This window comes from Rhinolophus hipposideros (genome assembly GCF_964194185.1).
Source record: "Rhinolophus hipposideros genome assembly, chromosome: 9".
NCBI classification, from domain to species: Eukaryota; Metazoa; Chordata; class Mammalia; order Chiroptera; family Rhinolophidae; genus Rhinolophus; species Rhinolophus hipposideros.
In genome coordinates this window covers 30572130-30588519 of record NC_138055.1, presented here as the reverse complement: position 1 = coordinate 30588519, position 16390 = coordinate 30572130, and the positions used below count along the sequence as shown (strand labels likewise).

The 16390-nt window shown below is 35.6% G+C and overlaps 1 protein-coding gene across 7 annotated transcripts in view; it reads left to right on the top strand.

Moving 5' to 3' along the window:
• Nucleotides 1-16390, top strand: part of LMO3 (LIM domain only 3) — a 55065-nt gene that overhangs the window by 18884 nt on the left and 19791 nt on the right. The gene's annotated exons all lie outside the window — the stretch shown is intronic.

The following is a 16390-nucleotide window of genomic DNA, read 5'->3' as shown; positions in this document are numbered from 1 at the left end:
TTTTAAAAAATTATTAAATATATTGGGGTTACATTGGTTAGTAAAGTTATATAAGTTTCAAGTGTATGTTTCTGTAATATATCATCTTTATATTGCCTGGTGTATTCACCACCAAGAATCAGTTCTCCGTCACCATATATTTGACCCTCTTTTTCTTCTTTTACCATCGGTAACCACTAAACCATTGTCTGTGTCTATGAGTTTTTGTTTGTTTGCTTGTCTTATTTCTTTGTTTTTTGTTGTTTTTTGTGTGTGGTTTTTGTGTTTTTTTAAAGATTTTATCGTTGCTTTCAGTTTTATATCCCACATATGAGGGAAATCATATGGTTCTTGACTTTTTCTGTCTGACTTATTTCGCTTAAGTATGATAATCTCAAGATCCATCCGTGTTGTCGCGAATGGCAGCAATTTACTGTTGGATTTTTTTAATGTTTTTTTTCATTTGGCCTCAAAGATCGTCTTGTGTGATTAAGTAACTGCTGTGAAACGTGAATCTCAAATAGACCTCAAGATTTCGTCATTTGATTGCCTGTTGCCAGTTCACAGGTGATAGTATAGTTTTACATTTGTGTTCAGGTCAACTCATCTACATACATCTACTAAAATGAGTCATGGACTTTTTATACATCATAATATTTCAATGTGAAATACAAAGGAATGCCCATATTGATGAGCTAGGACTGCCCACACAGCATGCATGAAGGTAAGAGCTTGGCCAAAGATATCCTTAAACTCTGTCCTGATCACAACATAATTGATATTTTTTTAATACTTAGGTGATAAAAATTGCAAAGATGTGGATTTTGCAAAGGCTGCCAATTTCTATCTTGAAGTGGAAACATCAGTTATTCTAGGTCTGAAGAGTGACTTTTTTCATTATTTTTAAAGTAGTTTCATTTAATTAAATTACTTTATAGAACAAAATATTTAAAATAACACATTCACTTTGGTCGTAAATGTTTTCAAATCCAGCATTTAGAGAAAATACATCAAAGGCTTATTATTTAAAACAATTTGTTTAATCACATTCTTGATGAGATACGACAAAATAGCATTCTCTTTATACTTGTTTCTCACACCTACCCTAATCCAAGCTCACTAATTTTAGTTTCACATCAAGAAGGGCTATGCATTAATTTTTAAAAGTAAAAGATTAATATGCATTCCTATTTGTAAGAGTGGGATTTGTATGTACAAACTGTCTTTACTTTTACAAATTAAAAAAAAATGTTAAGTGATACTCTAAATACAAAGTACTTGAACCTGTATTTGTATTTATAAAATGGGCTGGGATGCGTCATGCATTTTGGTGGAGAAGCTGGGCTAATGTGCTTTGCATCTGAGAACGCAGCACAGTATGAAATAGGTGAGCTTTCAAAATAGTGGCCATCTGTATATTTCATGCACAAAGAGATTCAAAACATACTTTTTAGAAAGCTAGGAGATGGTGGCCAAGTGACTTTACAAGTCTTAATTCCTCTGTCACCATGCACATCACGTGTTTTTGTGTTATAATTTCCAGCAGCCTTCCTCCTATACTTGTTAGCAGGTGGAACATCAGTTGTAACTGCCATCTTGTCCTGGTTGAGTTGAATACCTGTATTCCTAATCATTTTGTGAGTCTCATCTTTCAAAGTGGATGGATTTGAGCTTGGTTTTAAGGAAAATTCACTTGATTTGAGCTGATAGTTGATCAGTGTTTAAATAATCTTGTCAGTGGTACTTATTAGACTAACCCTTATTTTTGGAAGCGAGATTACATGCTTATTTGACTAAATGTGTTAAATGCTTTGTCTTCTCAATTAAATATGGGTTTCTGTAGTGTCTTGAAATTTATATATTTTGAGGAGGTTAAAATTTTTAGAATTTTTTTTTTTATTTTCCTCACTGTGTGTTTCTCATTATTCTACCACATGAGTGTAACCCTCCCCCCCCCCAACTATCATTAATGGCAAATTAGTCATATATGATCCATTCATCAGCTAGTTTTTACCTTCTTTGAATATCACTTTATATAAAGAAAAAAGTCACACCACTTCTTGTTAATTCCCTAAACATCTCCCATAGTAGGTGAGGTTAGATCTAATCCTGAGGCTTTAGAGGCATGCTAAATGAGGCATGGTAAGAAGTACAGATTTGAAGTCTGCCCAGTTCTGTGATATGATCCTAGGCAAGTTACACAACCTCTCCAAGCCTCAATTTACATATCTGTAAATGGGACTAATGGACCCATTTATAGAATCGTCAGGGGGTGTCAGTGAAATGCTCTAGGGAAAGAATTGAACACACTGCTTGACACTCCAATGTGAGCTTCTGTTGTTATAAATGAAGAATAGCATTGAGATATGAAGATAAGAGAGTTTGAAAATTAAATACGAGGAGCAGATGGAAGAAATAGGTTAAAATGAGGTTTAAGAATGAAATAATCAAGAATGTGAAAAGCTACTACTACAGTACGGTCTTTTACCAACTTTCCTTCTAAAAGAAGGTTGATGCCTAAATACTGAGGCCATATAGAAAAAAACATTTAACAGTGGAGATTATTGGAATCTAAAATGGGTTGTTAAGATTATAGTATATTTTACATGAATTAAAATTGATTTAAATCTTTTGGGGGAATTACTGAACATATGATTTTCTTTGTAACTGAGGTGGTAGTTTTCTGAAATATATGCCCACACTCTCTACTTTTTAGCATGTGAAAGTTCTGTGGCCTTGTAAAGCATTATATTTAATATCCCACAGGGTAGAATTATATATAAAATTTCAGCATGCTCGAGGTTTTCTTTATAGCCTTGATTTTTCTATGTTTTTCCTCAGGTGGCAAGGACAATTGAATGTCAATATCTTTTAACTGATATTCTTTTACATAGTATTCTCTCAACATTTTGATTATATACTTCCATTCCTAAAGAAATTTAAGTGTGCACCTTCAATTTAAATATATATTTATCCATCATAAATGCTTCACTTTTTAAATTAAAAAAATAATGTTTAAAGGATAAAATATAAAAAAATCAGAAATGCTAATAATTTTTGAAGCCTCCCTGGGATCTGTGTACCCCCAGTATGGAGAGCGCTATTAATTCTTAATAGGTTTTTAAGCTTATGTGTAAGTTATTTGGTAGTGATACTTGTAAATAAAAGGGGAGAAAGACTAATACTTGGGAAAAAAACTTGTAAAAGAGAAATTGTTTGAAATTGTAGTTGTTTGAAAGAAAAGGAGTTTCTAAACATCAGCTAACATGCCTTGCTCTGTCCATTTAACATTAAATCAAGGTTTTCCTTCATGAGAAATGTGGTAACATATGTAGACTCTAACGTTATATTCTAACCACTGGTAACATTAATATGAGGCAGGGTTTCCCTCTCCCCCTCAACCCCCTGTTCAGGACACGGTGAGATTTTAGACAGATAAGTGCTAAGAGAACCCTATGTACCGAAGGCACTGTTGACTGCAAGTAATACATATCATTGTTTGTCTCCTGTAGTGAAAAATACTTGTGTCGTGCTATTAAAATGCACTTCTGACAGACCAGTGCTTGCTATTATAGGGTCCATTGCTTAAAAAAATGATACACTGACAGAAATACAATTTAAGAAAATTTAACACCAAGGGTAGCCAACCATGTAGGCTACTATTAAGGGGCCAAAACTCAAGGCCAGGGGTTTATTTAAAAAGAGACACAGTTTATTTGCTAGTAGTAGGCAAAGTTAAAAGAAAAAAAAATCGAATTTGAATTCCTTGCTCTCTAGTCTGTAGAAAATTAATGAAAGCAACAGTTCAATAAGATTTTATTGCAGAAATGTTTAAGTGAAACGTTTTAAGAATGCTTTGGAATTTTTAAACAGTTACTTACCATTTAGAAAGCTGTAACACTGCGGTGCGTAACAAATTGTTAGCATTAGATCCTGGGAACACCCAGTGATTTTCTTAAAATGTGTAGTCAGAGCTGGTTAATCTAAATCCCTTTGGTCATTTTATTGTGTATGTGTGTGTGTGTGTGTGTGTAGCTTATAAATATATTTGAGATTGATAGGTCAGCAGCACCCACGATTACTACAATTTAAAATATAAGCTATTGTCCACGTACCCTTTTGGGTACAGTTTGGTAGTTAAATGCATTGGATTTGTAACAAAGCCTTTTGAGAAGGAAAATAACCAAGTATGAGATGTGATGAGATATGTTGGATTTCAGAAGAGTACAGAATGTTCTAATAAATAAACTGCTACTGAATGATGATAAAGCATGTTTTTAAGCTATCACATGGCTCTATTATTAGGGGATAAAATTCCATGAATTTAGATGAGATGTATTATCTAATTTTACCATTTTAAAACAAATCTGCCATCCAGTAATATTTGATGCCAACTGTGTATGGATTACATGTTCCTCTGGGAGAAAGGTTACAAAAGTAATACAATAAATAATCTGAGCTTATGGGGCTTAACTCAGGTATCAGAGAAATAGAAAAAAAACATTGTCTACTGCTATGGAGAATCCAAAGATATGTATCTTACATTTTCTACCCTGATGATATAGTCTTATTACCACACCCTAAGATGGGCCTTGGGAGGCAATTGATCCTGCCAAGAAAGGATGTTCAAAGATGCATTGTCTTTGCAGATGTCCTCCAAAATTCAGTTCGTCTGAATCTGACAATATTATACAACAGATTTTTTTTCTGTGAACATGGAAGGTAACGCGTATTATGAAATTTGTCCAGACACATTGTCCAGGGCCTCAGTGACCCAGCTCTGTGATGGAGCAGACCCAGAAATCTCTGCTGAGGAAGACTGATCCTCTGTTCTCCTTGCCACAGACATGTGATGGTTTTCCATACATGCACATTAATTTACTTACATTTCTAAGTTCCATATGTGGACTTTGCCTAATACCATGGTATCGCTTCAGTCTGTGATCTTACCAGAGATTACAACTTCAAATGCTGCTCTTCGATGCTTTTTTTTTTTTTTTAAGTTATCTGAAGGAAGTAGTATCTAGGGTGGATTACCTGAAAAGTCTGAATGTTAAGCTACTTCTTCTGATAGTTTTAAATTTATCCTTTGGATCACTCCAGAGAGCTGTGCACTTGAAATGGACCCCTATTGTTTTGGCCCCTCAACATTTTTCTCAGAACTGTACATCAGGGTTTCACCATTAGCTTGTGTTGAAGAATACTTTAATAAGCAACTGCAAAAAAATTCTGTGCCTTGGGGACACTGTTGTGTACTTTGTTTACTCTATCACACCCAATGCCCCATAGACTCACTGTTGAAATTCCCTCCAGATCTTAGAATAAGAAAATTTCCTGGGACTCTAAATAATTAAATGGTATTTTTACTGAAACTTTTTTTTTTAATTAAAGTTTTTTGGGGTAACAACTGTTAGCAAAGTTACATAGGTTTCAAATGTACAATTCTGTAATACATCATTTATTTATCACATTGTGTGTTCACCACCCAGAGTCAGTTCTCTTTCCATCACCATATATTTGATCCCCCTTACCCTCACCTCCCTCCCCCCACCCCCTTTACCCTCTGGTAACCACTAAACTATTGTCTGTGTCTATGAGTTTTATTTCTTCATTTGTTTTTTTTTGTTTTTTTCTTGTTTTCAATTTTTAGATCATATATTTGAAACTTTTAAATCATATATTACTGAAATTTTAAATCACATATTTGTTTGCATTTTTCCTCTTTTCTTTGTCTCCTAGGAAGCTCAAATTCAAATTTATTTTCTTTTTCTAACAACAGCATGATATGCTAATACATTTTCCAGACTTTTATATTCTCTTACCCCTATTTTTTATTTATTACGATACCTGAAACTATTTCATCTGAGGATGATTTCTGAAATCACTGAAATGAAATAGTTTAAATAATTGGAATGAGTGAACAATAATTGACAAAAATAGAGGTGGGAGCAAAAAGTCGAATGCATGAGAAATGCTCAGATAACTGATTGAATGGAATTTGGGAAAGGGAGCATGCGATGAAATTAATTCTCTAGTCTAGATATTATATATAAAATATAGGTGAATTTGAATAATATTTGGAACAGTATTTGAGCTTACTCTATGTAGGATGAAGATTATGGAAGATATAACCTTTTGTGTTCTTTAATTTTCATATTTACTGTCATGAAATTATTTAGCATCAAGTTAATACATTATTTTAGTATAAACAAATGTATACAAATCTTCCTTTCATGGACTAGTAATTAATAACTTGTGTTTAACAGTGATACTTGGATGTAAATAAAACAAGCTGAATGATTATCTCACCAAGAGCTAAGACAGCGATTACAAACTCACATTCCTCCAGGTTCTAGCCTTCGGACAGGTAAAATAATGTAGTGAATTGGGCTTGCATATTCCATTGAAAGGGAGTAGCTATGGCTTCTTTTCAGCAGACTGGGGGCACATGAGTCTAGTATTGCTGATTTCTCTAGGTGAACTAGATTTCTGTTTTCTGGATCTTTAAGTCAAATCTGTTGGAGTTAAGTTATTGGCGGCTAATTCTAATGTGGTACTGAAGGCAACAGTACCTTCAGTAGCGTTTAGGATGTAAACTGTTAATCAGAACTCTCAAATATCTGACGAGGCTCTTCAATCTATACAATTGGTTGAAGTGTTTGAAAATGTGTCTTAGCATCCCAAATTCTTGAAGAGGGGAATCTCTGTCTTTCATCCCACATATATTAGTTATACCCCTGTTTTTAAAATCTCCTGGGAGATCGGAATGAAACAGTTTAAATAACTGGAATGGGTGAACTCCGGTAGAGGGAACTTCCATGGAGAGCTCACTGCTCTGAGAGGTGGGAGGCAGCCCCTCCTCAGAAAAGCTCTTCCTGGTCTTGAAACTCATGGCCATTATAATCCCTGGGATTAAGCAACATATTTGGGGGGACCTTTACTATGCTAAAGTTGAAACATTTGAAGCCATCCATTTCTAAACAGATCTTTCAACCCTATAGCTATTCATCACTGAATGAAAGGCAAATCCTCTACCACCACTCCTTAACCCACTAGTGTTAGTTCTAATCCTCTGTTATTTCCATTCCTTTCCTCATTCTCGTATATTTCTACTGAAACTTTGACTCAACACCTCCACTAGGTCCTCTGGAAATCTTAGATCATTGTCAGTAATCTTTCATATGTCCACAATCTTTTGGCAAGATGCTTTTTTTCATCAAAATATTGGCTTAACTGAATTCCATTGCTTTAACTGAAACCTGCCTCTTCTTTAAGGAGGCGATTTCCCATTCAGCTGTCAACGGCAGCAGAGTACTACTTATCTTGTAAATCCCACATCCTAGGAAGGCAAGAGGAGAAGCTGGCATTCTCTTAGATATACACAACCATCTCCACTCAGTAATAAAAATGCATTCTCCAAAAGAAGTCAGACAATCTAATTACACTATCTTATACCCATTCTCACTCCTGTCATTCCTCTCACCACAATTCCAGGAGATTTTAAAAGGCTTGTATTTGACCCATCCGAAACCTAGCCCTACCTTGTTGAACTTTCTTAACTCTACTGAACGTCAACTCTCCATTCTCAGGATCACGTAAAGCTTGTTGTCCTTAAAGAAAAATATTCCATCTCAGGAATCTTAAACTCCATAGTATCAACCTGTCTCACTTACTGTACAACTGCTCTTTGATTTCAGATATTTAGCCTCCAATGTCTTTTTCTCTTAATTTGCTAAAATCTAGCAGATTGCTGTCCTTCCCTGACCAGCATGAACCCAGTAATTGATCATTTGAGCTTCCCTTCCATTCTCTTATACCATGTGTATCCCTCTACCTCAATGCTCACCAAGGCTCTAGTCTGGCGAATTGGCATTGGTATACTACTTCCTTTTTTGCTACTCCTCTAACATGGTTGAGTATTGCTGGAAACAAGCAAATAAAATATAGATTGATATTCCCATAAATAATTGGTTTTTCCTCTCACTCAGACTCAAGGGCTGAGCGAGATATATGTACTTGGCCACCATCCTTGCTCATGACCTTCAACAGCTGTATTGAACATTCACAGTTCCCCTTGAGGCCCTTTCTTTGCACAGTTGTCCTGTCTCCTCATTCTCAGCAGATGCCTTTGCTGCCTCCATCAAAATTGAAACCATTAGGCTTGATTAAATCAGCCTCTTACCACTATTTACATTTCATCTAATTTTTCCATTTATCTTTAATTTTTTTATCTCTTCTTTGTGGATGAGGTGTTTCCGTTCCTTTTAAGGCTAACTCTATGTCCTTGGCTCCATTTCCCCCACTATCCTGTGGGTTTTTTTTTTTTTTTGATGTATTTTAATATCTCCTTTTTTCTCTGATATTTTAATAGCTGCTTTTCTATAAACTCTTGACCCTCGGCAGATGAATATACACAAGATTTTCCTATTCTAAAAACATCTTTATTCTTTAAATGTATATTGGTATTATCCAACTCCTTTAGTGCCCTGATTTTTAGAATAACATTCTACCGTTTTCATCTATACTTTCTCAGCCTCATTTGCTTCTCATCCACTTGTGATCTGGCTTCTCTCTCTACCTAGTCAACTGAAATTTCTCTCCCTTATATCTAATTGCTAAAACCAATGGATATTTTCTCAGGGATAATCTTATAGTTTTTTTCCTCTTTTAATAGTGTTGATGACTCCTTTCTAAAAGCCTCCTACTATCTTGGGTGTTATCACCCTACACCGTTCAGATTCTTTTCTGGAAGTCTCATCCCCATGAGATGCTTAAAAGAGTGAAGGATTATACGTTGGGGACACTAGCCTTATTGAGGTATACGTCTTCTTTTACGTGATATTATCTGTCTTCATGGTTGTAATTCCTCACATTGTGATGACTCTTAAATCTCTACCTGCAGTAGTTTCCTCTCCTGTAAGCTTCAACCATGTTATATCTAGCAACTTCCTTAGTATCTGCAATTGAATGTTACACAGGGAACTGAGGGAGCTGAGAACATCTAAATCTCAATTTATGTAAAATTAACATACCTCTAATATATTTCCTTAACCTATCTAATATAAAAATATATAGAAACTCATTTTATTTATGAATAAAGATATAAAAACTTGAAAGGTTTTAGCAATTAGTCTTTCAGTGTATAAAATTAATAATACACTAGGAACAGGTAAGATTATTTCTAGAATTCAAGGAATGAACACCAGGACATGTTTCAACCTAATTCATTATATTATCAAACCACAAGAGGAAACACCATGGCTATAGCAATATCTACCAAAAAGGCAATTGATAAAATTCAGCAGCCATTGCAACAATTCCAAATAAGGAGAAATAAGAGGAAGCCAGCTAAATACGATTAAGAAAATTTACTGAAACTTAACAGCAAGTATGTAAAACAGTTAAATACTGACAAGGTCATTTTCATTAGAACCAGGAAAAAGTCACGGATATCTACTATTATAACTTTTATTCAATGTTACTTAAATATTCCAGCTCATGTAACAGGATATGAAAATAATCATTGTAAATATTAAAAAGAAAATTATTTTATTTGCAGATAATTGGGAAAACTCAAGAATTAATAAGAAAATTTGGCAGAGTAGCTAGATGAAAGACAAGGTGAATAGAATTTATTGTTTTATTCCGTGACAAAAAAATGACTCAGTACAAATGGGGAAGAAATTCATTAAGAGTGGTAAGAAATACTTAGGTATTAGAGTCCAACATTTCTATGAAGAAATCTTTTTGAAAACAAACTGCTGAAAAAGGTTATCTTCTATTTTTCTGTTTACATATACTAGGTAAATATAAAAGTTTCAACCGGACTGAGTTGAGGGTAGAGCTATTATCACTCAATCACCCAATGGAATTATGAGGGTTGGTTTTAACATTGTGAAATAAAGTCACCAGAAGTGAGACTCAGAAAATGGCAACTACTTCTTGAGGATTGACTCTATTCTGGATACTGTTCCAGGGACTGGGACTGTAGCCATGAAAAATATAGACAAGAATCTTTGCCCTTCGTATCATATATTTTAGTACTATTTTTGAGATATTTTACATGAGCTGGGAATTGTGCTAAGTGCTTTATAGATGTAAACTTATTTATCCTTTGGGAACTGTTATTTTATCCATTTTAGAGACAAATCCACTGAGGCACAAAATGATTAAGTTATTTAGCCAAAGTTCCCAAGGTGTAAGTGGTCAAGAAAAGATTCAAATCCAAACAATGTGCCCCTGAAACCAATTCTCACTATCTGTGCTTTAGTGTGTAGTGGCCATGGTCATAGTGTGCCATAATGCTGGCCAATAAGAAACCAGGGAACTATTCACTTGTATTATCTGTGTTACCTTGCTAAGCTACTGGTATACCATTGCCAAATTGTCTGTCAGTTAAATGTACACCCTGGAGGGTATGAAGTACCTACCAGGAAACTTGTTTCTCATCAATGACATCAGACACAATTGATTTTAAATCTGTTCTGAGGCTCACCAGACAGCTCCTTGCAAAAGGAAATACCCATTGTTTTTCTGGTGATATATTTCTTTTAATGAATAAAGAAATTCAGACAACTCTTTGTTCTTTGGTTTATTAAGCCTATTGGAAAACAGCCAAATCATTTCATAATGGTTCCTCTAAATACATTAATAATGTGTATGATGTGATTGTAAGGATACATATATATATATATATATATATATATATATATATATATATATATATATATAATTTAATTCTAGAAAAGACATTTTGTTCTCTTTAAAAAAAATCCCTACAGAAGTTTATGACCTTTGTAATCAATGCCTTTTTTAAGAACTAGGCTCTAGAGAGTGTTTGGGTTGGAAAAGGTCACCTATTTGCAGTGATATAGTCTGTCAAGAGTGTGTATAAATGTAATATACTAGACCTTAACAATGCGATATATTTTGATATATTTTGTTGAGATAAAAGACTTTTTTTCTTTTTATTTCAAATGAGACTTTATTAAGTACAGAGCTATGAATGATTTCTTCTTAAATGTATTTTTAATGAATTAATGTGATTTTGTGTAGTGCTTTGAATTCAGACCTGAGCCTGGCCAGGTTCGGATGGGTCTACACCAAAAGGAGCACAACTTCCTTCCCAACTGTCTCCCATTCCTTTTCTACCCTACCCCTTCCCTCTACCCTCAACCCATTTAATATTGAAGTGTCTGGAAGTTATTTTGAATTTATATTGTTTAAGTGAACTCTGTAAAAAAACATGGTATTTCTCAAAGTTGAGCAATTTATGCACTCTTTAAAAGAAAAAAAAATAATAATTATCTTAGAATCCCCAAAATATTTACTTCAATTTGAGAAAAATGCAATACTGTCCCTTTAGGTAGTTACTTAATATTTTCTAAGTTTAAATAAACTTAAGAGTTCAAAGAAAAGCACAGTCTCTGTTGCCTGGGAAGATTTCTGAGAGGGGAGGGGATTGGCATGAAAGATGAGGAGATACACATTTCAGATACAAGCAGCTGCCTGTTAAAGCACTAGCGTCCATTTTAAATTTAACAGTGAGGCAAGTGGGCTAGTCAAATTAAGCGTAGAGTTGCCTAACAAAATATAAATTTAAATTTCAGATAAGTAATAGGTAATGTTTTAGGTGTAAGTATGCCCCATGCAATATTTAGGAATCCTAAATCTGGCATCCTGAATTAGGTAGCTCATTGAGAAGAGAGAACTGGGGTCCAGAGAGCCATCCTGGGTCGAATGAAGATTATTAGGCGGGGAAGATGGAGCCATTGTAAGTCATTGAACAGATGGATGACATGAGGAAATTAGTGCTTTAAGAAAAATTCTTCTTCCAGAGGTGTCCAGACCGGTTTGTTATGAGGAAAGAAAGTACTTTTGTTGTTGTTATGCCTACTTGTCTTTCTCTCCAGCACTAGATTGCAAACCTTTTGAGGGTAGGGAAGTGTCTTATTTGTTTTATTGTATTCATCATCTAGTAGAAAACCTGACAGGTAGCAGGACATTAATAAGTATTGACTGGAGGAGGGTGTGTGGGGCAGAAGAAATATTTGGCAATGCTTAAATGAGTACAATAAAATGACTATATATATATTAAAATAACAAAGAATAATTGTCAGATTCTTAGGAAAGTGTGATTTTTAATAACTGAGCTTCATGGAAGAATTGCAGGAAGAAATGGTCCTGGAAGCTGGAAAGGAGATTTAGGAGATGGACCTTAAGACTAAGAAAGAGGCGTGCGTCCTCACATTTAGACTAAATGTTGGTGCACTTTTGGAGCTGCCTGCCTAAGTTGTATATAGTTTGAACTGTAATTTTTAGAGTAATGGAGTACTGATGGTAAAGAAATATTACCAGATAAAATGGGTAAAGATTAATGGGTTAATTCTATAAGATATACTATAATTCTATAAGATATACACGGATGCCAGTTAAGTTTTCTGCAGCTGCTAGTAGCAGTTCTGATGTGTTGCCACCTAAACCATCTGGAATGTGATCAAAGACCAATGAAATCTGTGCTGAGTTTCAGCAAGGAATTAATGATGTTGCCTAACGTGGTCCTGGTGTAGCTTTACTCAGTGTAGCTTTGACCTTATTGGGTGAATTCTATTAGATATACTTTAGTAAAGGACATGGGGAGAGTGGTCTGATCATGTCTATTTCTGACTTCCACGTATAGGTATTCTAGCCATTACACACTGATTTCAAAATGGGATCTTAAAAATAAGTGATACTAATCTGGTAGTTATAAGTAAACTTCCTATATGAAATCTATTTAGTTGACAAGGGAGGAGTGCCAATTTCCAGTTATGTCTCTACTCTGTAACTCAGTAATTTCAAAGCATATTAATATTATGTATGTTAGGTGCTGAGTAAAGGAGAGGGCATGCTATCAGAGAGCTTACTATCCATCAAGAAGGAGACAAAGAAAGGGACATAAGCTGGTACAAATTATGTAAGGTGCATGTAGTATGTGACAACAACTGCTTAAATATCCAAAGGAGGATGTTATTCATTTTGCCTCAGGGAAATCAGAGGAACTTCATAGGTCCAGTGACATTTGAGCTGAATATAAAAAAGGAGTAGCAGTTGGCCTAGAAGAATAGATTTAGTAGGACTGATAGGCAGTTAGGCATGAAAGTAGATGGTGAGTCCAGGGAGGAGAGAACATGCTGGGGGTGAGGTTTTGTTGTGGAAGAGAAGACAGAGAGTAAGACTAAGGCCAGACAGTTTGGCCTTTTCAGGCCTTCATGCATTTATCTTGCATGCGGTGGGAAGCTATAGGTTATAGGCATACACAATGAATTAGGCCTGTGTTATAGAACTGTAACTGTCTGCAGAGTGTAGTGTGAAGAGTAGAGCAGGGCAGGATGGTAGAAAAGACTTTCTCAGGTAGGAGGTCATAGCCTGAGTCCATGGGAGAAATGATGCATGTTAGACGGAGATGACTTAAAAGGAAGAAAAAAAGAGGACATATCCATATGGCACGTGAGAGAAAATTAGCAGGATTGTCTTGGGGGCGGGGGGTGTCCCAGGAGAAAAGAAGCAGTCAGAGATGAATTTGAGACCTCTAGTTTAAGGGAATTGCAGATTGTCATGACATTCATTTCGACATTGAACGTGAAGGGACGGGGTGGGTAAGTAGTTAGCAGAAGACAAGGATGTTATACATAAGGAGAACTAGATGTGTCTGGTAATTAGTGAGTGAAAAATCTAGAGAGATAGATTTTAGCCTTAAGTCTAAGCCCTTCCTAGAGGTCAGGAAATGAAGAGTGATCCTTAAGATGTAGGAGTAGTGAACTGCCTCCAACATTCCTTCTCTTCCACCGAGGTAAGAAGGGAAATCTGTGGAGTTCAGCTCTTGCATTAACTATCGGGGAATGTTACATCACTCCGAATGTCTCATTTTCCTCATCCATAAAATGGGGAATATCGGCCTCATTTACTTATTTTGAGGATTAATTAGATAACCCTTGTAAAATGCTTAGAACAGGGTCCAGAGACAGGGCTAAATAAACATTAGCCCTCATACGCGAAGTCATTACATAATTGACCGGATTTCATATTGATATTGATTTTGATGTTTCTTTAAAATGTAAGCACAGGAAAATCTTTTAACTGACCTGTCTAATTTGCTGAGGTATAATTATCAGAGAGGACTTAGACTTTTACTTGCTTTTTCCTTTAAAAATACTTTGTAGGCAATGTCACCTGTGGTGTGTAGAAATTGATCTTGTACTTGTTTTCTAAAATAAGTAAAGCCTCAATTTTAGTGGGGTTTTATTTTTGTGGATTTGTTTCTTAATGTTGAGCTCCCAAAGAGAATGTTGAGCTTTTCACAAAAACACGACAGATACCGTAATGTTAGGTTTAGATTATAACTTGGAAGTCAGTATTGGGTTAGAGTACTATGCATTGTTCTGTCATCTTTTGCTAGGTAAGAAGATACCTTTTTCTTTTGTGTGTTATTTTGTTTCTTTCTCTTTGTTACCCATTTATCACACCATCTTATCTATCATATTTGGGTTGAGGACAAGAAAAGAAGTTTGATATGGAGCTAGCACCATTCTGATCTCAGAAAACATAAACTCCCAAGTTTCCATCAGTGCTACTAATTGACTGTAAGATCTAAGGTGAGTTACTGCTAGTACTGTGCCTCAGGTTCCCCCCGCCCCCATACAATAGCTGCTACCGGCCATCTCCCAATAAGTATGGTAAAGATTAATTTTTCTGTTACAAATTTCTATAAGAATTTTTTTTTCTAATGGCTAATAAATGAATAAATCTTTGCAGTTAAAAACAAGTGATTTATTTCCCTATGTGCCCTGTAGTTAATTAATTCCATTGTCTGAGTAAGAAAACTGAGATTTATAATTTTAAAGGGGTAAAACTAAGAGGGGAAGTTCCTAATTCAAGTCCACTCCTCCCGTCTCCCCCTAAAACACATAGTTGGTGAAGTGCTTTGAACCTGTCAGAAATAGAGTGTAGGAAAAAAACACCAAGTAATACCAGCCTGCCAGTCGGGCTGTCGGAAATATCTATTATGCCATCTGTCACAGGAGATTTTAGGTTGGAGAGCAGCAAATCCGTGACTGGAGACTCAGAGTTCAAAAGCAGGTCTCCTCTCTCCCACACACTGTGGGGTGTCTAAATCACTGTCTGTTTTCAGGCGTTTTCATTGATCATACATTGTGAATCTGCAACTTCATAAGAAAAAAAAAAGAAAAAGAAAAAAAGCTTTCAAGAGCCACTGTTCCAAGGGTTCTGTAATTTAAATCAGTGTCACTGAGATATGTAATACAAAATTTCTAACCCTACTGTCTTTCTCTAACTCATTTGGGGTTTGGTGGTGGTGTTTTTCTAATAGGGAAAATTGGCAGAGTGGGTGGAGGAAGGCTGGTTTTGCAAAGGGAACAGGTAAACTGTAGGTCCCCCACGTGGACACGTTTGTTACTTGAGGGAAGAGGAGAAGTAGCAATTAGGCAGTGGAGTAATGCTTCTCAGGGAGCAGGCTCCAGTTCCATAATACATTCCTTTCTTAATGTGACTTGATGTAGATAGAGTGAGGGCCTATCAGGTGTGAAAAGCCCTGCTGCTCCTGGCGTGGAGTGGCCTCCAGACGGTGATTTGGCGACGTCAATCTAGTCATGCTTGATTTCGACACTTAACGTGGTAAAGCAGGATTTCTCTACCCCCGATCAACTTCTCAATTAGCAAGCTGCCTTGTGTAACGGCCTTGTTTTGCAATCCCTCAGGGCTGCTTCAGGGGTCATTAGGGTGAGAAAACTTGAACGCTAGCTTGGCTGGAGCAGAGAGGGAAGGGAGCCAGAGAGCTTTCCGAAATACATATAACCCTTTTTCAAGTTGTTTGCTTTCATGGGATTGATTCTTGGCACATTAAGAAGCTTAAGGCTCCTGTATCTTCTTTAAACTGCCCCCCTTATCGCCTTTGCAGCTGACAGGTTTTTTTGACAGGCTGAGAGTAAAAAGAGATAACTAGTAGGTTAGTACTTTATTTATACATGTGGACACATAGCACATAGAGAGACGCACACACATAAGTTCAGATATCTTTTAAATTGTCTTTTCAGGGACTCTGGTTACCAGGAAGTATCAGCTGTCAAATGATTCCAGTACTTCATTTCTCTATGTTCGATATATCTGAGTTCCAAATCTTCATTTCTACTTTGTCTGGCTTTGTTCACTAACGATTTTAAATTGTTCATTAGTTATTCAATATTTTTTGTCTTAACCCCAATTAATATTTACATGAGTGATATACGTTAATCTGAAGTTTATGTACTGGGCATTTATGAATAGACATTGAAATATATTTAGTTAATATGTTTTTTCCCTATTTAGGATTTGACTAAATGGCTTATTCCCAACTTCAATAGAAAAAATTAAAATT